This window comes from Hyperolius riggenbachi, chromosome 2, assembly GCF_040937935.1.
Source record: "Hyperolius riggenbachi isolate aHypRig1 chromosome 2, aHypRig1.pri, whole genome shotgun sequence".
In the NCBI taxonomy this organism is placed as follows: Eukaryota; Metazoa; Chordata; class Amphibia; order Anura; family Hyperoliidae; genus Hyperolius; species Hyperolius riggenbachi.
Genome location: NC_090647.1, coordinates 574766818 through 574786745, shown reverse-complemented (window position 1 = coordinate 574786745; position 19928 = coordinate 574766818). Strand labels below are relative to the sequence as shown.

The 19928-nt window shown below is 46.5% G+C and overlaps 1 pseudogene; it reads left to right on the top strand.

The window, feature by feature from the left end:
• LOC137545326 (zinc finger protein 729-like) overlaps positions 1–19636 on the top strand; it is a 139640-nt pseudogene extending 120004 nt beyond the window's left edge.
• The last annotated feature ends 292 nt before the right edge of the window (positions 19637–19928 follow it).

Below are 19928 nucleotides of genomic sequence, written 5' to 3'. Positions count from 1 at the left end.
GGGAGCTTTTTTGGGCTTCAGTTTTTTGATGGCTTCGGAGATTTCTTCCTCATCAATTTTGCGATTTAAAAAATCGATTGATTGTTTGGTTAGCTTGAGTAGCTGTAGATTCTGGAGGAATTGGGCTATTTCCGTGGGCTTCACTTTGTTAGGTGTTTTGTATAGATTTGTGAAGAAAGTTTTAAATGTTTGTGTGAGAAAACGCGGAAAAGCCGCCGCGAGTACTCTGAGCAAGGCGGCTGATTCCGTGTCCAACGCGACAGGTGGCGCACGTGGGCCTGCATCCACTGGCATAACGGAGCGCGATGAAACCGCCGCATGCCTTATGAACAAGGCGGCGAATTCCGCATCTGACGCGGATGGTTGCACGCATGGGCATAGTTCTGACAGTGCTGCTGAATGCGGAGGAACCGCCGCATGCTTGGACAGCGGTGCGGCTGGTTCCGCATCCAACACAGCAGGAACATTACAACACATGTCTGGTGTGGCTGGGACTGATAGTCCACACAGGTTCAGGAGGACGCGCGCGCGGAGAGGCAGAGCCTTTATGACAGTCAGAAGGGTGTCAGCTGACCAAGCCGGTCAGCTGACAATTCCAGCAGTTTTCATTGGTCCAGCACTTAGGGGTGGCGCTGGAGAGCGCTGGGGTATATATACTGGGTGCTGGTAATTTCTCTGGTGTCTGGCGTTGCGATCACTACGTGGTAGCACTCAGACCTTCTGTCAGTATCTGTGTTATTATATGAGCTAATATCTAGATCAGTTTCCAAGGTGTTGATGACCAAGGAGCTCACACCTTAGTCTAGGAATCTTGTTATTATCTGTGTTATTATCTGAGTTAATATCTAGACCAGTTCCAAGGTGTTGATGACCAAGGAGCTCACACCTTAGTCTAGGAATCCTATTACCATCTGTGAATATTTATCTAGACCAGTTCCGGGGTGTTGAGGATCTAGGAGCTCACACCCAAGTCTAGGCATTGTTGATTATTTGTTATGACCTTCTGCTTTCCTGACCACTCTTCTGATCTCTGATTAGGTACTTCGCTATATCTGATACTCTGTTACCAAAACTCTGCTAGTCTTAGGATTCCGCATCTATCTCCTGTCTCTGTACTTTATCTGTCTGTGTGTTAAGGACCTGGCCTGTCCAACCTCGAGAACTATCTTCCCTGTTGGGAGATAGTTTCCAGTCCTGTCAGTGACACTTCACCTTTGGTGTCACTCACACTCTGGTCCTTCCCACTCTCAGTCTGGCTCCGCCCCTTGGGGAGCATCAGACCTGTGGAAGGAACCCGATCTCAAAGCAGGATCTCTTACTGCCTAGCACCCTCTATACGGGTGCTCTCCTCAAAGTATTACTGTTGCACGAAACACTCATATCACTCAGGTGTCCAGAGGTTAGAGATATATCTGATTATCGGTGATACTGCAGATCATCAATAATCGGGTATATATCTGCATTCTCGGTGATACTGGAGATCACCGGTAATCAGATTCTCTCTGTGTTACACCGATCGTTACAGAACGCCAGACCCAAAATGCAAATGGACGCACACACTTACCACTTCGGTGGATACCACCAACAAAGTGCTGGGTAGTCACCGGGCATTAATTGACGCTTTGTCCGGGTCTATACAAACCCTCCAGACGGCTGTAGATGAAGTGCGATCCCCTCCTAGCACAGACATACGTATGCCTGTACCTGAAAAATTTTCTGGTCACAGATCTGACTTCCGAAATTTTAGGAGTAGAGTGTTATCATACTTTGAGTTGAGACCTAATTCTTCAGGAACTATGGCCCAAAGGGTCACATTTATTAAAACTTTGTTATCAGGCGATTCTCAGACCTGGGCATACAATCTACCCGCCGGAGATTTAGCTTTAACCTCGGTAGATGAATTTTTTAAAGCCATGGCAATAATTTACGACGATCCAGACATTGCCTCGACTTCTGAGCGGAAGCTCAAATTGTTGCGTCAAGGCAAGAGTCCGGTCGAGGAGTATGCAGCAGAGTTTAGGAGATGGTCAGTTTCAGCCAGGTGGGACACCTATGCCCTTTTAGACTGTTTCTTATCAGGGTTATCAGATGAAGTTTCTGATCTAATGTTAAGTCAGCCTGAACCTAGAACCGTCGATGAGGCCATTTCATCGGCCATTAGGATAGATTGCAGATTACGTTATCAAAAGCAGACACAATGTTAAGATGGTGTCCTACGCTGCGCCTCCTCTGACCCCACCTCCTTCCGTCTCACCTCCACCCGAGCCAATGCAGATTGGTCGGTCCAGATTGTCTCAAGTGGAGCGGAGACGCAGGATTTCTGAGCAGTTGTGTCTTTATTGTGCAGAGGGGGGTCATAGAGTGCGGAATTGCCCTAGAAAGTCGGGAAACGCTACTGCCTAGGAGTAGTTGGGGGTAATACCCTAGGCGTACGACTCTTACCCCTAGAGGATAAACAATTACTTCTTCCTTGTACGATTACATGGGAAGAAAAATCTGAAGTCTCTGAGGCCTTCATTGATTCGGGCTCAGCGGCTAATCTTATGGATTATGAATTTGCTAAGAAATTGGGTATTCCTCTCACCCCGGTAAAACCACCCATCCAGGTTACGGCAGTGGATGATTCCCCCTGCAACGTAACCATCCTCTGTCTCAAACACCAGAGGTGGACGTCACTATAGGGGTGCTGCACAGAGAGAAATTGCCTTTGATAGACGATTTATTTACTCAGGTCACTTACGCTAAGATTTTTTCGAAATTGGACTTGCGAGGGGCATACAACCTGGTGCGGATCAGAGAGGGCGATGAGTGGAAAACGGCCTTTAACACACCCGATGGGCATTACGAGTACCTGGTGATGCCCTTCGGGTTGTGTAACGCCCCGGACGTTTTTCAGGAACTTATTAATGAAGTGTTCAGAGAAGTGTTGGGTAAATTTGTCCTGGTATACCTAGATGATATACTTATTTTCTCAGACAACCTCAACCAACACAGGGCTCACGTCAAATTTGTTCTGAGCAAGCTAAGACAGAACATGCTTTATGCTAAATTGGAGAAATGCATTTTTGAGGCTACATCCGTCACTTTTCTGGGGTACATAATCTCCACCTCGGGCCTTTCTATGGATCCTGCCAAGGTCACTGCTGTCTTGGAATGGCCTCAGCCAGTGGGACTAAAATCTCTCCAGAGATTTTTAGGATTCGCCAATTACTATAGAAGGTTCATAAAGGGGTACTCCACAGTCATAGCACCCCTCACCAGTCTCACTAAGAAAGGGGCAGATACCAACCATTGGTCTCCCGAAGCCCTGTCTGCTTTCTCCACTTTGAAGGAATTGTTTTGCTCGGCACCCATTTTGAGACACGTTGACACCTCCTATCCCTTTATTGTGGAGGTGGACGCCTCGGAGGTCGGGGTAGGGGCTGTGCTGTCTCAGCGCTCTGGGTTGCAGGGAAGATTACACCCATGTGCCTATTTCTCTCGTAGGTTTTCACCAGCAGAGATTTAGATTTATTATTACGTACACTCCGGGTAGTAAAAACATTAAAGCAGATGCCCTGTCCAGATGTTTTGAACCGGAAACAGCACAGCCCTCAGACCCAGAGACTATTATCCCACAGAAGGTTGTGTTGGCAGCCATAGAGACTTGGAAAGACTGGACAGAGACTTTAAGCCCCTTCCAGCAGGATGTCCCTGAGGAAAGCCGGAAGGGGTTATGTTTGTACCACTGCCATTTCGCCTCCAGATCTTACAGATGTTCCATTCGCACAAGAATGCTGGGCATCCGGGGGCTTCCAGAACACAGGACTTGGTTGCTAGATGTGCTTGGTGGCCTTCTCTGGCAACGGATTGCAAGGAGTATGTTAGAGAGTGTGCAGTTTGTGCAAAAAGCAAACCCTCCCGTCTGGCACCTGTGGGAACGTTGCAGCCTTTGCCCACCCCAAATGAGCCATGGACCCATTTGTCCATGGATTTTGTGGGTGAACTTCCGAGGTCTGAAGGCATGTCGGTCATTTGGGTGGTGGTCGACCGTTTCAGTAAAATGGCCCATTTTGTGCCCTTGAAAGGACTCCCCTTGGCCCAGGAGTTGGCCGATCTTTTTATCGTCCACGTCTTCCGACTACATGGCATTCCGGAAAACATAGTATCGGATCGGGGAGTCCAATTTCTTTCTAGATTCTGGAGGGCATTCTGTCACCAAATGGGCATGGAACTGTCATTTTCATCGGGCTACCACCCACAGACCAATGGTCAGACTGAGAGAGTGAATCAGTCATTGGAACAGTTTTTGAGGTGTTATGTTGCGGATGCGCAAAATGATTGGGTCAAATTCTTGCCGTTCGCAGAATTTGCGCACAATAATTTGAAAAGCTCATCCTCTGGATTTTCACCGTTTCAGGTGGTAACTGGAAAGTTGCCTAAGTTCTCCCCACTGCCAGTAGCTTCCACTCCATTTCCAGCTTTGGAGACATGGCAAGAGTCATTTAAGAACATCTGGGGGAGCGTGAAAAATAATTTAGAGAAGGCTTTTCAAAGTCAGAAAGGTCAAGCTGACAAGAGACGCTCCGTAGAGTGGAAGTTCCGGCCAGGAGACTTGGTCTGGGTGTCCACGCGTCACTTGACTCTGAAACAGCCCTCGCCCAAGTTAGGACCCAGATTTGTGGGCCCTTTTCCAGTGACCAGGAAGATCAACAATGTTACTTATGCCATTGATCTTCCGGCCAGCATGCGTGGTGTAAGATCCTTTCATGTGTCCCTGCTTAAACCAGCAGTTCATGTAGGTCCCACTCCTCCTCCTCCTGTGATGGTAGATGACCAACCTGAGTATGAAGTGGAAAAGATTTTAGACTTACGTGTTGTACAGAACTCAGTGCAGTATCTAGTTCACTGGAAAGGGTATGGGATTGAGGAAAGAACATGGGTACCTGAGTGCCGCATGCACACGGATAAATTAAAGAAGGAGTTCCACACCCTACATCCTGGGAAGCCGGGTAGGAGCTGTCCGGAGTCCACTCCTCGGGGGGGGGGGGTACTGTGAGAAAACGCGGAAAAGCCGCCGCGAGTACTCTGAGCAAGGCGGCTGATTCCGCGTCCAACGCGACAGGTGGCGCACGTGGGCCTGCATCCACTGGCATAACGGAGCGCGATGAAACCGCCGCATGCCTTATGAACAAGGCGGCGGATTCCGCATCTGACGCGGATGGTTGCACGCATGGGCATAGTTCTGACAGTGCTGCTGAATGCGGAGGAACCGCCGCATGCTTGGACAGCGGTGCGGCTGGCTCCGCATCCAACACAGCAGGAACATTACAACACATGTCTGGTGTGGCTGGGACTGATAGTCCACACAGGTTCAGGAGGACGCGCGCGCACTGAGAGGCAGAGCCTTTATGACAGTCAGAAGGTGTCAGCTGACCAAGCCGGTCAGCTGACAATTCCAGCAATTTTCATTGGTCCAGCACTTAGGGGTGGCGCTGGAGAGCGCTGGGGTATATATACTGGGTGCTGGTCATTTTTCTGGTGTCTGGCGTTGCGATCACTACGTGGTAGCACTCAGACCTTCTGTCAGTATCTGTGTTATTATCTGAGCTAATATCTAGATCAGTTTCCAAGGTGTTGATGACCAAGGAGCTCACACCTTAGTCTAGGAATCCTATTACCATCTGTGAATATTTATCTAGACCAGTTCCGGGGTGTTGATGATCTAGGAACTCACACCCAAGTCTAGGCATTGTTGATTATTTGTTATGACCTTCTGCTTTCCTGACCACTCTTCTGATCTCTGATTAGGTACTTCGCTATATCTGATACTCTGTTGCCAAACTCTGCTAGTCTTAGGATTCCGCATCTGTCTCCTGTCTCTGTACTTTATCTGTCCGTGTGTTAACGACCTGGCTTGCCTGACCTCGAGAACTATCTCTCCTGTTGGGAGATAGTTCACAGACCTGTCAGTGACGCTTCACCTTTGGTGTCACTCACTCTCTGGTCCTTCCCACTCTCAGCCTGGCTCCACCCCTTGAGGAGCCTCAGACCAGTGGAAGGAACCTGTTCTCTGAGCAGTATCTCTTACTGCCTTGCACCCTCCATACGGGTGCTCTCCTCAAAGTATTACTGTTGCACCAAACACTCATATATTACTCAGGTGTCCAGAGGTTAGTGATATATCTGATTATCGGTGATACTGCAGATCATCAATAATCGGGTATATATCTGCATTCTCGGTGATACTGCAGATCACCGGTAATCGGATCCTCTCTGTGTTACACCGATCGTTACAGTTTGGAATATTTTTGTGGGGTCGCTGGTGATGTCTCCATTGGTCGTTCTGATTTTATATATATTCTTTATTTTGTGCTGATGGCGCAGTTTGGCTGCTAGCCAGGAATCTGGTTTATTCAGATATTTATATTGTCGCGCCTTTGTCCATCTTAGTGCCTTCTCAACCTGTGAGGATTGAATGATATTGAGTTGTAATTGGGTATCTTTGATGAGAGAAGCTATGTGTTTACTAGGGTGAGCTTGGTTTTCTAATGTAAGTCTACGAAGTTTATAAAACAGGTTGTCGGACTTTTCTTGTTTTTTCCTTTTGAGAGATGTGGCTAGTTTTATTATGTGTCCCCTCATGGTTGCTTTATGGGCTAACCAGATAGACCTAGGTGAGATATCATCTGTGACATTTTCCCTGAGGTATGTAGTGAGATGATCAGCAATAGTATTTCTATTGGTCTGGTCAACCAGTAGTGATTCGTTTAGTCTCCACATATAAGGTGGTCTAATACCTGCTAATAGATAAATTCCAAGGAAGAGTATGTCATGATCTGACCATGGTACTGGGATATGTCTGAGGAATAGTAATGCTGGGACGTTTGATGAAGTGGTGAGGATATGGTCTATTTTGGCATATGAGTTGTGAGTTTGTGAGTAATGTGTGTAGCCCTTTTTACTTCCATGCAGTTCTCTCCATATGTCTACCAGGAAATTGTCTTCCAGGGCGGTTTGTAATTGTTTTCTTTGTTTTTTAGTTAGTTTATCTGGGGATGGTTTGGATTTTTCTAACGAATCAATTAAAGTGAAGTTGAAGTCTCCGCACCACAAAAAGATCGTATTTGGTCCTATATCTAATTGTTTTTTAGGTGTGTAAATAACTGAAATGCCGATTCTGGGGGAGCATATGAGTTAATCAGATATAGGTGCTTTGAGAAGAGTTCTCCATGTAGGATTACATATCTTCCCTGCCCATCGCTTTCAGTTTTGATGTTTGATAGTGGGAGATTATTTTTGATAAGAATCGCAGTGCCTCTATGTTTCTTATTTGTATTAGAAAGGAAATACTGTTGATATTTGGCATGAAAATATTTCGGATGGGATTTTTTTGAAAAGTGGGTCTCTTGCACGCATATTATGTCTGGGTCATACCTAAGTAGCTGTTCAAGAACTTGGTTCCTTTTATTTGGGGAGTTGAGGCCTCTAGTGTTGATAGTGTCTTTAAGGTGATCTTGTTATCGTGTGTAGTCATTAGTCTCCTGGGTCTCTAGTTTTCTGGATTATTGTCCTGGACCTGAGCCTCCAGTTGTGCCTTAAAAATAGAACGAAGAACCAAAACAGTCGACGAGCCCAAAGACTCATAGACTTCTTGAGGGGGTACAGTAGGATCCCAGAAAAGTTGGGTTCCATCTGTATCACCTCGTTGTGGGGCAACATAACAGCGAGCACCGCCTGAACCACCCTACCCTTAAGGTTTGTTTATAACACTTTGTTTTTGTATATAAAACAATCAGAAAAACTTCAGAGTATATTGATCCCCACCCTATCTCCCCCCCCCCCCCCCCCCCGAAACGCTCCCTCCCTCCTCAGAGTTAAGTATACATGACCAGCAGCCTTTATCTTTTAGTAGAGAGTGGATTTATACAATGCCCGCAAAATATTGGGTCATGTGGGTTGTCAGGGAGTACCCTGTTAAACTGCCCTAGGCTTGTTAAAACATGCGTCATTATACATTACTATGGCTTCTTTATGAGGAGAGAATTAGTAGTCATCTAGGTGTTACTTCGCGGGGAGCTCTGTAATATTATACATATTATAACGTAGCGCTCCCATAGGGTGCAAGATTCTTTCCCCCTTGCGTGTGGTAGGAACCCCGGGCATCAGCGGGACCCCCACCCCACGCAGCAGAAAACCATCCATTCAAAACCAAAGAAGGCCCACACCCAAGGAATGCATTGACAGTTATTCCTTAAAGACATAGTAACCTTAGACTGCAATATCGCTAACTTTACATTGTTAGAAATCCAATTCTGAGCATTATCAAGGGAAAAACAGTGAGCGCATGTTTCATTAGCCGATACAGATATTATAAGATTATTAGTTAGATATTAGATCCTATCATGTACTGTCATAAGAAGATCTTTATCTGAATATATTGGTTAGATAATTCCTGCTGATTTGACTGGGCCTTAGGTGGGGGAAGGAAGCCACTGTGTATCCAGCTTTTGGGGGGCTATAAGTGACATTCTCCTATAGGAGCTCCTGAGGATGAGTGTTTTTCCACGAAGTACAAGCCAGGGTCATGGTACCCCAATGTCCTATATTAAGTTCAGAATAGGGGTGAGAGGTGCCCATGGTAGAAAAAGATCTTAGGGCCAGAGCTTGGTAGACACATGGGGGTAATGCTAACCGTGGGGCGGACACAGTGTTTACATATGCCGCTGCTGATAAGGGGGGACCTTCGAAAGGGCGACAACAGCCCTATAACCTTGGAAGTTGGAGGTCTGAAGGAGTGGGGACAGGGCGGAGGCCTCATAACATAAGGAGTGCATAGAGTACTTATCTGGCAGGAGAGGCTGCTTGCGAGGATGAAGGCGAGGAATGTGCAGTGACCGATTCCCAGCTTCTTTCCGGCCTGGGTGAGCGAGCGGGAAGCGGCGGATGTGCCGGCGATGGTGGGGAGGAGGGAGCGGCGGATGAGCAGGCGGTGGTGGGGTTTCAACTTCCAACTTCAACTTGGCACAGACTGACTTTCCCTCATCAACCGATTTGATGGCGTACGAAAATCCGTTATGTTGAAAGAGCAGCCGACACGGGAATCCCCAGCGGTGAGCTATATTGGCTTTTCTTAAGGCTTGGGCAATTGGTTTGAGTGATCTTCTTTTTTGCAGAGTCTCCGGGGCTAGATCAGGGTAAAGCTGCACTGATTTTGGTACCCCAGGTAGTTCCGTAAGTTGTCTGGCAGCTTGCATGATCTGTTCCTTGGCCTCATAGTAGTGTAGCTTCATGATAACGTCCCGCGGTTGGTCAGGGTTTCTGGGTCTTCCCAAGGCCCTGTGGATCCGGTCGATGCGGAAAAGACCCGGTTCAGCCTGTGGCAAGATGTTGGAGAAGAGGTTTCCGGCTACCTCTCTCAGAGCGGTAAAGGACTCGGGTAGGCCGCGGATCCTTAAGTTTGACCTGCGAGCTCGATTTTCAAACTCTTCCAGTTTTCCTTCCTGCTGAGCTATTCGCGATTCATGGGCTGTCTGAACCTTTTTGTCTTCTGCTAAGGCAACAGCTATGCGGTCGTGACTTTGCTCTATAGTATTCACCCGGGTTCCGATGTCCCTGATTTGCGCGGATTTAAGCAATTTTGAGTGTGGCATGGCTGTTGGTGCCAGAGGGGCCAGTCTGAGTATTTCACAATCTGCTCAGTTACTGGGATTTTCACGCACAACCATTTCTAGGGTTTACAAAGAATGGTGTGAAAAGGAAAAAACATCCAGTATGCGGCAGTCCTGTGGGCGAAAATGCCTTGTTGATGCTAGAGGTCAGAGGAGAATGGGCCGACTGATTCAAGCTGATAGAAGAGCAACGTTGACTGAAATAACCACTCGTTACAACCGAGGTATGCAGCAAAGCATTTGTGAAGCCACAACACGCACAACCTTGAGGCGGATGGGCTACAACAGCAGAAGACCCCACCGGGTACCACTCCTCTCCACTACAAATAGGAAAAAGAGGCTACAATTTGCACAAGCTCACCAAGATTGGACAGCTGAAGACTGGAAAAATGTTGCCTGGTCTGATGAGTCTCGATAGAGTCAGAATTTGGCGTAAACAGAATGAGAACATGGATCCATCATGCCTTGTTACCACTGTGCAGGCTGGTGGTGGTGGTGTAATGGTGTGGGGGATGTTTTCTTGGCACACTTTAGGCCCTGTAGTGCTAATTGGGCATTGTTTAAATGCCACGGGGTATCTGAGCATTGTTTCTGACAGTGGCAGGTCTGAAGGTGAAAGGGGGTCAAACACTGTATTAGTATGGTGTTCCTAACAATCCTTTAGGTGAGTGTATGTAAGTATGTACAGTGGGACGCAAAAGATTGGGCAACCTTATTAATTGTCATGATTTTCTTGTAAAATCGTTGGTTGTTACGATAAAAAATGTCACAGGAGAGATGAAATCTGCACACTCGCACGTTGTAAAGTCCAAGGGTTTTTATTTTACAGACACAGATACAGCAAAATGGCTGACATGTTTCGGATCAGTATCCTTTGGTAAGGCTATGAGTAAGGATACTGATCCGAAACATGTCAGCCATTCTGCTGTGTCTGTGTCTTTAAAATAAAAACCCTTGGACTTTACAACGTGCGAGTGTGCAGATTTCATCTCTCCTGTGATCCTCTCCATGCAACTTGGCTTTCTGCACCTCGTTTGCGGTACAAGAGGTAGATTGGTTTTTCTTCGATAAAAAATGTCAGTTTCATATATCATATAGGAGACACACACAGTGATATTTGAGAAGTGAAATGAAGTTTATTGGATTTACAGAAAGTGCAATAATTGTTTAAATTAAATTAAGCAGGTGCATAAATTTGGGCACCACAAAAAAGAAATGAAATCAATATTTAGTACATCCTCCTTCTGCAGAAATTACAGCATCTAAACGTTTCCTGTAGGTTCCAGTGAGAGTCTGGATTCTGGCTGAAGGTATTTTGGACCATTCCTCTTTACAAAACATCTCTAGTCCATTCAGGTTTGATGGCTTCCGAGCATGGACAGCTCTCTGTAACTCACACCACAGATTTTCAATTATATTCAGGTCTGGGGACTGAGATGGCCATTCCAGAACATTGTACTGGTTCCTCTGCATGAATGCCTTAGTGGATTTTGAGCAGTGTTTAGGGTCGTTGTCTTGATGAAAGATCCAGCCCCGGCGCAGCTTCAGCTTTGTCACTGATTCCTGGACATTAGTCTCCAGAATCTGCTGATACTGAGTGGAATCCATGCGTCCCTCAACTTTGACAAGATTCCCAGTCCCTGCACTGGCCACACAGCCCCACAGCACGATGGAACCACCACATATTTTACTGTAGGTAGCAGGTGTTTTTTTTGGAATGCTATGTTCTTTTTCCTCCAAGCATAACGCCCCTTGTTATGCCCAAATAATTCAATTTTAGTTTCATCAGTCCACAGCACCTTATTCCAAAATGAAGCTGGCTTGTCCAAATGTGCTTTAGCATACCTCAAGCGGCTCTGTTTGTGCTGTGGGCGGAGAAAAGGCTTCCTCTGCATCACTCTCACATACAGCATCTCCTTGTGTAAACTGCGCAGAATGGTTGAACGACGCACAGTGACTCTATCTGCAGCAAGATGATGTTGTAGGTCTTTGGTGCTGGTCTGTGGGTTGACTATGACTGTTCTCACCATTCGTTGTTTTTGTCTATCTTAGATTTTTTTTTGGTCTGCCACTTCGAGCCTTAAAGGCTTCCTGCACCTTTAAGGGGTTCTGTGGCCCTTTTTAAAATGCAATTTAAATGAAGAGATATGTTCCTTTCATAAGTACTAATCTTTTTTCCCCTGTCTCATGTAGAAACAGCAGTGCTGTCTCTCTCCTGCTCCTTTCTAATTATTTGTCTAGTTAGAGTAATATTGTGCTGCAGGAAGAGGCAGACAATACAGCAGCTGTTCCTCCCTGCTATCTGCCTCTCCCTCCTCTGGCTGCACGTCATCTTATAAGTCATCCCTGACCTTTCTGCAAGCTCCAGACAGCAGGGGGAGGGAGGTCTGCCTCTTGTGGCTTCAGCTCATCTCATCTCTCCTGCACAGCAGTACAGGGAGAATGTACCGACCCGGAAGCACTTTACATTGCAGCCATCTTGCCCAAAGGTTTAAAAATTATATTTTATTAAGTTATTTATTGGCAGTGGGGAGCAGTGAAACTAGGAGAAATGAAGAGGGGGAATAATGGGGGAAACAGTCATATGTTTATATTAATGTGCTGTAAATTCTCCACAGATCTTTAACTTGAACTGAGCCTGTGGTCTTTCCATTTCCTCAAAATGTTCCTAACTGTGGAAACGGACAACTGAAATCTCTGAGACAGCTTTCTGTATCCTTCCCCTTAACCATGATGCTGAACAATCTTTGTCTTCAGGTCATTTGAGAGTTGTTTTGAGACCCCCATGTTGCTACTCTGCAGAGAAAATTGAAATAGGAGGGAAACTTACATTTGACCCCCTTCAATACTCTTTCTTATAATTGGATTCACCTGTGTATGTAGGTCAGGGGTCACTGAGCTTACCAAGCCAAATTCAGTTCCAATAATTAGTTCTAAAGGCTTTGGAATCAATACAATGACAAATTTATGCACCTTGCCTAATTTTATTTAATCAATTATTGCGCACTTTCTGTAAATCCAGTAAACTTCATTTCATTTCTCAAATATCACTGTTTGTGTCTCCTATATGATATATTTAACTGAAATTTTTTTATCGTAACAACCAACAATTAATTCAGGAAAATCATGACGATTAACGAGGTTGCCCAAACTTTTGCATCCCACTATACTCTGTGTGTGTGTGTGTGTGTGTGTGTACAGTGTGTGTGTGTGTGTGTGTGTGTGTGTGTGTGTGTGTGTGTGTGTGTGTGTGTGTGTGTGTGTGTGTGTGTGTGTGTGTGTGTGTGTGTGTGTGTGTGTGTGTGTGTGTGTGTGTTTGTTGTGTGTTGTGTGTGTGTGTGTGTACAAAAGTTTGGACACACCTTTTCATTCAAAAGAAAAATCTTTATTGTCATCACTATGAACATTGTAGATTCACACTACAGGCATCCAAACTATGAATTACCACATGTGGAAATATAGTACATGACTAAAAAGTGTGAAACAACTGAAAATATGTCATATTCTAGGTTCTACAAAGTAGCCACCTTTTGCTTTGATGACTGCTTTGCACACTCTTCGCATTCTCTTGCTGAGCTTCAAGAGGTAGTCACCTGAAATGGTTCTCACTTCACAGGTGTGCCCTGTCAGGTTTAATAAGTGGGATTTCTTGCCCTATAAATGGGGTTGGGACCATCAGTTGCGTTGTGGAGAAGTCAGGTGGATACACAGCTGATAGTCCTACTGAATAGACTGTTAGAATTTGTATTTTGGCAAGAAAAAAGCAGCTAAGTAAAGAAAAATGAGTGGCCATCATTACTTTAAGAAATAAATGTCAGTCAGTCTGCAAATTGGGAAAACTTTGAAAGTGTCCTCAAGTGCAGTCTCAAAAACCATCAAACGCTACAAAGAAACTGGCTCACATGTGGACCGGCCCAGGAAAGGAAGACCAAGAGTCACCTCTGCTGCGGAGGATAAGTTCATCCGAGTCACCAGCCTCAGAAATCGCAGGTTAACAGCAGCTCAGATTACAGACCAGCTCAATGCCACACAGAGTTCTAGCAGCAGACACATCTCTAGAACAACTGATAAGAGGAGACTGTGTGAATCAGGCCTTCATGGTAGAATATCTGCTAGGAAACCACTGCTAAGGACAGGCAACAAGCAGAAGAGACTTGTATGGGCTAAAGAACACAAGGAATGGACATTAGACCAGTGGAAATCTGTGCTTTGGTCTGAGTCCAAATTTGAGATTTTCGGTTCCAACCACCGTGTCTTTGTGCAACGCAGAAAAGGTGAACGGATGGTCTCTACATGCCTGGTTCCCACCGTGAAGCATGGAGGAGGAGGTGTGATGGTGTAGGGGTGCTTTGCTAGTGACACTGTTGGGGATTTATTCAAAATTGGAAGCATACTGAACCAGCATGGCTACCACAGCATCTTGCAGCGACATGCTATTCCATCCGGTTTGCATTTAGTTGGACCATCATTTATTTTTCAACAGGACAATGACCCCAAACACACCTTCAGGCTGTGTAAGGGCTATTTGACCAGGAAGGAGAGGGATGGGGTGCTGCGCCAGATGACCTGGTCTCCACAGTCACCAGACCTGAACCCAATCGAGATGGTTTGGGGTGAGCTGGACCGCAGGGTGAAGACAAAAGGGCCAACAAGTGCTAAGCATCTCTGGGAACTCCTTCAAGACTGTTGGAAGACCATTTCAGGTGACTACCTCTTGCAGCTCATCAAGAGAATGCCGAGAGTGTGCAAAGCAGTAATCAAAGCAAAAGCTGGCTACTATGAGGAACCTAGAATATGACATATTTTCAGCTGTGTCACACTATTTGGTTATGTACTATACTTCCACATGTGTTAATTCATAGTTTGGATGGGCTCAGTGTGAATCTACAATGTTCATAGTCATGAAAATAAAGAAATCTCTTTGAATGAGAAGGTGTGTCCAAACTTTTGGTCTGTACTGGATATACTACAGTGTTCTTGTAAGCAACGGGGCAGCTGTGGCGAACAGCACCGCCGCAGCTGCCTCCGTGCCTCTGCCCGTCCTCCCAGCGTCTAGCACACCGAGGACGGAACGCTCGTTGTCTCAGGGGGTCACCGTCTCGTGCGGGCGCGCGCACACAGATGGGACCTTTATGCTGGAAGGAGGCTCGTCAGCTGACCTGCTGGTCAGCTGATGTCGGAGTCTCACGGCGCCCAGGATTGGCTGACTGCAGGGGGCGTGCCAGTGAGGTCTCCTCTGCTTCTTAAGCCTCCGGATATCATTTAGAGACTGTCTGCTGTCGTGAATACTTTAGTGTTAGCGCTCAGACCTTAGACTAGATCCCAGGTGTTGAAACCAAGGACTTCACACCTAGACTAGGAGATTGCTATATTGTTATTGATTATGATTATGATTTATGAAAATAAAGAAAACTCTTTGAAGGAGAAGGTGTGTCCAACTTGGTCTGTACTGTATATGTGTGTGTGTATGTGCCGCGATCACGCGAAACTGCCTTGGCTGATTTGAACAAAACTTGGTATACAGATCCCTTACTACCTGGGATGATATGTTCTGGGGGTCTCGAGTCCCCCCTGCACACCTGGGCGGAGCAACAAACAGCCAATCAGATTTCACCCATTCATGTCAGTGGAAATAATGGAAAAGGCTGCCATTCTCACAGTAATTAACCCCCTTGCCGGTCCAATTCCCACGGCAAGGGCGCGGCGCAGCGCAGCACTTTTAAAAAAAAAAATTTAATCGTAGCGAGCCCAGGGCTCGCTACATGATAGCCGCTGAGCAGCGGCATCCCCCCACCCACTCCGATCGCCTCCGGCGATCAGAGTAAGCAGGAAATCCTGTTCAGAACGGGATTTCCTGCTGGGCTTCCCCAGTCACCATGGCGACGGGGCGGGATGACGTCACCGACGTCAGAGGGAATCCCGATCCATCCCTCAGCGCTGCCTGGCACTGATTGGCCAGGCTGCGCAAGGGGTCTGGAGGGGGCGGGGCGGCGCGTTGAATTGGCGAGCGGAGGCGATCGTAGTATGCACCCAGCTAGCAAAGTGCTAGCTGCGTGCAATAAAAAAAAATTATGCAAATCGGCCAAGTGGGTCCTGAGAAATCCTCCTGCGCAGGCTACCCCGAGCTGAGCTCGGGATAACCGGCAAAGAGGTTAAGCCAGAGTCCCCACACATGGCACAGTTGGTTACTTGACCCAGGTTATAAGGAAAAAAATGGATGGGTCTGCCTAATGGCACTACACTTGAAACTCAACTAAACTGCGTGCAGCGTGCACTGCATGTAGTTGTATCAGTTAGTTGTGGGCCTTAAACTCAGGCATTCAATCTGCAAAAATTCCACCAGAAAAAAGTTTAAACCAGGCCTCACTTGCCAGTATCAAAAGAGCTTTATTGTGAACAAACAACCATATTGTGTACAAAATCACTATAAATAAAACCATTAAAACACTACTGGAGCTTCAGAGGAATTACAGCATGCCCCCACTCTCATACTCACTCCATACATACATGCATGCCATTCAAACAACAGGATCGATTTGCACGTGCTTGTGGTAACTTATCAGAGCTCTGATTGTAACTGCAGCTGCCAAATAGCCACTATTGAAATTTTCAGACTTGATTACTCAGCAACAACAATAGGTATTGGATTGTATCATCAGTACTAGGCCATTTGCATGTTACTGTTTATGCTTCAATTGCTGACGAGAAAACCAGTCCAACCTTGGTTGTGAACCAATTCAACTTTTAAATGTACCATATAGCATGTCATGGCAGGTTAGTTGAGTCTTTGGTATTGGTTTGGTTAGTAGTAGCTGAGGCATAGCATAGCATTAGGCGGGCAAAACAAAGCATAGAGTCCGCAGCAGTCACAAACCTTAGTAGGGGAGTCGCCATGTCCCTGTGTTCATATCCCCTGTAGATATGCGGCAACTCTAATTGAAGGCTACTCACGAACACTGCAGTCCTCGTTGGCAGCGGCTGCAGTCGCCGATCTACTCGCACAGGCGCCTGTGTCATCACAACAGCGGGGATCAGGCTTGGAGCGATGTATAGTTGTAGCGATTGGCGAGGCCGGCCTCGTGTAGCTCCTCCCACCTACATGTTTCGCCCAATAGGGCTTCCTCAGTGTGTGGCTTAAAGTAGGGAGGGGTGGTCTCTCCTTTTATACTGCATTGGCGATCACCTGACATCTCTGCGGACGCCATCTTGATTACTGGAGTTTTTGCCCAAACTTCAGAACGGAGAATTTTCTATCATTCAGGACTTCAAGTTGCAACTAATTGAGAGGTGCTTTTACAGCGCACATACACCTGACAAGCTGTCACACTGTCACATTTCTTTTAAAGGTATAAGATACTGTATGTACGGAGAAGCTACACATACTACCTCATTCTCATACAAGCAAGCAGTTATACACATCGTTTGTTCTCTAAGTGGTCAGGAGTATTCCCCCTCCCCCATTTTAAAGGGCCACATCCATCTCTTCAGAATTTTCAAAAAACTTCTTGCCCGATAATACACATGGACCACATACGGACACCACATCTCAATCATATACCTTTTTTTTGGTGGACTTTTTGCAGACCCAGGTTATAAGTTCAGGAATAGTGGACGGAGCATATATAAAATGTAATAAATGTCCTCCCAGAGAAATGGGGTATATGTTAGTTCCATATGGATTAGGGGGTTATACTCACCTCTGCCCCTCTGCTCCCGGATACAATCCCATACACATGCCCCAATCTACAGGACCCCAATCTCAGGAGCCCCTCCAATGGGCCAGGGGAATAACTATCTCCACTCCCCTTCAGCCTTTATCAATGAAGCAGTTCAGATCTATTTCCATATTCAGATCTTTTGGTGTAAGGCAGGGGTGCCCCTTGAGTAGATCGCTATCTACCAGTAGATCACAAGGACTTCATGGTAGATCCCCACTACATTTTCCATTCTGTATATACAAGTGTGCTTCTAGAATTGTACATAGGTAGATCATTTTGACTTGCTTATTTTTTAAAGTAGCTCACAAGCCGAAAAAGTGTGATCACCTCTGGTGTAATGGTTTCCATCTTATAGATCTACTCCGTCTATTTTATGAGAGGGATCTGATGAGATCTGCCTTTCATTGGCTGAATTCCTAACTACATTCCCTCCTCATGCAAGGCCAGGTTATTGTCATGTGACTGGCTGCCTGTAGTGAGCACAACCTTCTGCAGTTCTATGTCAGGCTGATAACTAGTGGTGGCCAGTCACCTGCCAATATCTCTGAGATGGTGCAAATTGTATGCTAATTATATGCAAAGTTATGCAGCTGCTGCCTCTTGTCCATTTCTCATCTGCATAAACTTTGCATGAACTTGGAATTCTCAGCAGCTCACTGACCCTCCCTAATGATAATTGCTCCTCCCCTCAGAATTCTCTAACAGGAAGTGATGATGTTTCTCTATTTGCAGCGCGAAGTCCCAGCATCAGGAACCTCTCAGAGACCCGTCTCTCTGTATCCACAGACTGTACAACGGATGATGATGTCACTGGACAAGAGTCTCCTGCAGATATCCTGGTGACCCCAAATATTCCCCCAGACTCCCCTCACCTGTCTAACCCTGAGGGGCCTCATACCCAGCACAGCTCTCCCCCTGCTGGAGGGTCTTATTCCTGTTCCATGTGTGGGAAATGTTATGTGCGGAAATCAAGTCTTGTCACACATGAGAGATCCCACACTGGAGAGAAGCCCTATTCATGTGCTGTGTGTGGGAAATGCTTTGTATATAAACCACAGCTTGTCATACATGAGAGATCTCACACTGGTGAGAAGCCATATTCATGTGCTGAGTGTGGGAAATGTTTTCGGTCTAAAGGGGAGCTTGTCAGACATGAGAGATCTCACACTGGTGAGAAGCCCTATTCATGTGCTGAGTGTGGGAAATGTTTTCGGTCTAAAGGGGAGCTTGTCCAGCATGAGAGATGTCACACTGGTGAAAAGCCCTATTCATGTGCTGAGTGTGGGAAATGTTTTGTGCGGAAAGAGCATCTTGTCATACATGAGAGGTCCCACACTGGTGAGAAGCCTTATTCATGTGCTGAGTGTGGGAAATGTTTTGTGTGTAAGTCACATCTTGTCATACATGAGAGATCTCACACTGGTGAGAAGCCCTATTCATGTGCTGAGTGTGGGAAATGTGTTGTGGATAAATCAAGTCTTGTCAAACATGAGATAACTCACACTGGTGAGAAGCCCTATCCATGTGCTGAGTGTGGGAAATGTTTTCAGTCTAAAGGGGATCTTGTCATACATGAGAGAACTCACACTGGTGAGAAGCCCTATTCATGTGCTGAGTGTGGGAAATGTTATGCTCAGAAATCACAGCTTGTCATACATGAGAGATCTCACACTGGTGAGAAGCCCTATTCATGTGCTGAGTGTGGGAAATGTTTTCGGTCTAAAGGGGAGCTTGTCAGACATGAGAGATCTCACACTGGTGAGAAGCCCTATTCATGTGCTGAGTGTGGGAAATGTTTTCGGTCTAAAGGGGAGCTTGTCCAGCATGAGAGATGTCACAGTGGTGAAAAGCCCTATTCATGTGCTGAGTGTGGGAAATGTTTTGTGCGGAAAGAGCATCTTGTCAGACATGAGAGGTCTCATACTGGTGAGAAGCCTTATTCATGTGCTGAGTGTGGGAAATGTTTTGTGTGTAAGTCACATCTTGTCATACATGAGAGATCTCACACTGGTGAGAAGCCCTATTCATGTGCTGAGTGTGGGAAATGTTTTGTGTGTAAGTCAAATCTTGTCATACATGAGAGATCTCACACTGGTAAGAAGTAGTGTTGATCAAACAGTGTTCACCATTGTTCGTTATTCCCTGGATATCGGGGTGTTCGGCTCGAACTCAGCTGAGCACCTCGTGGTGCTCGGTTGCGCTGTTCGGGGGCCCGCTCAGGGCCATTTTTGGGGGGGCTGGAGGGGACGCAGCACTACCGGAAGTAACGTCAGATGCTAGAACGAGGAGTACGCGGTGGCCTGCTGCTGCCCACCCCGCACAGTGCACTAACGTAAGCTGGAGCGGAGCGCAGAGGGGAGAGCCCAGAGGTGAGGGGGGGGCTGTCCCCCCTCCCCGCCGACTGTGGCGAAGGCTTTCCCCTCATGCTGCGTCCCCTCCAGCCCCCATGCTCGGGTCCCCATAAACTTCAATTAGGTTCGGTGTTCGGCCGAATATGCCGAACATCTGGACCATGTTCGGCCGAGCCGACCCGAACCCTAATATCTGGGTTTTCAATCAA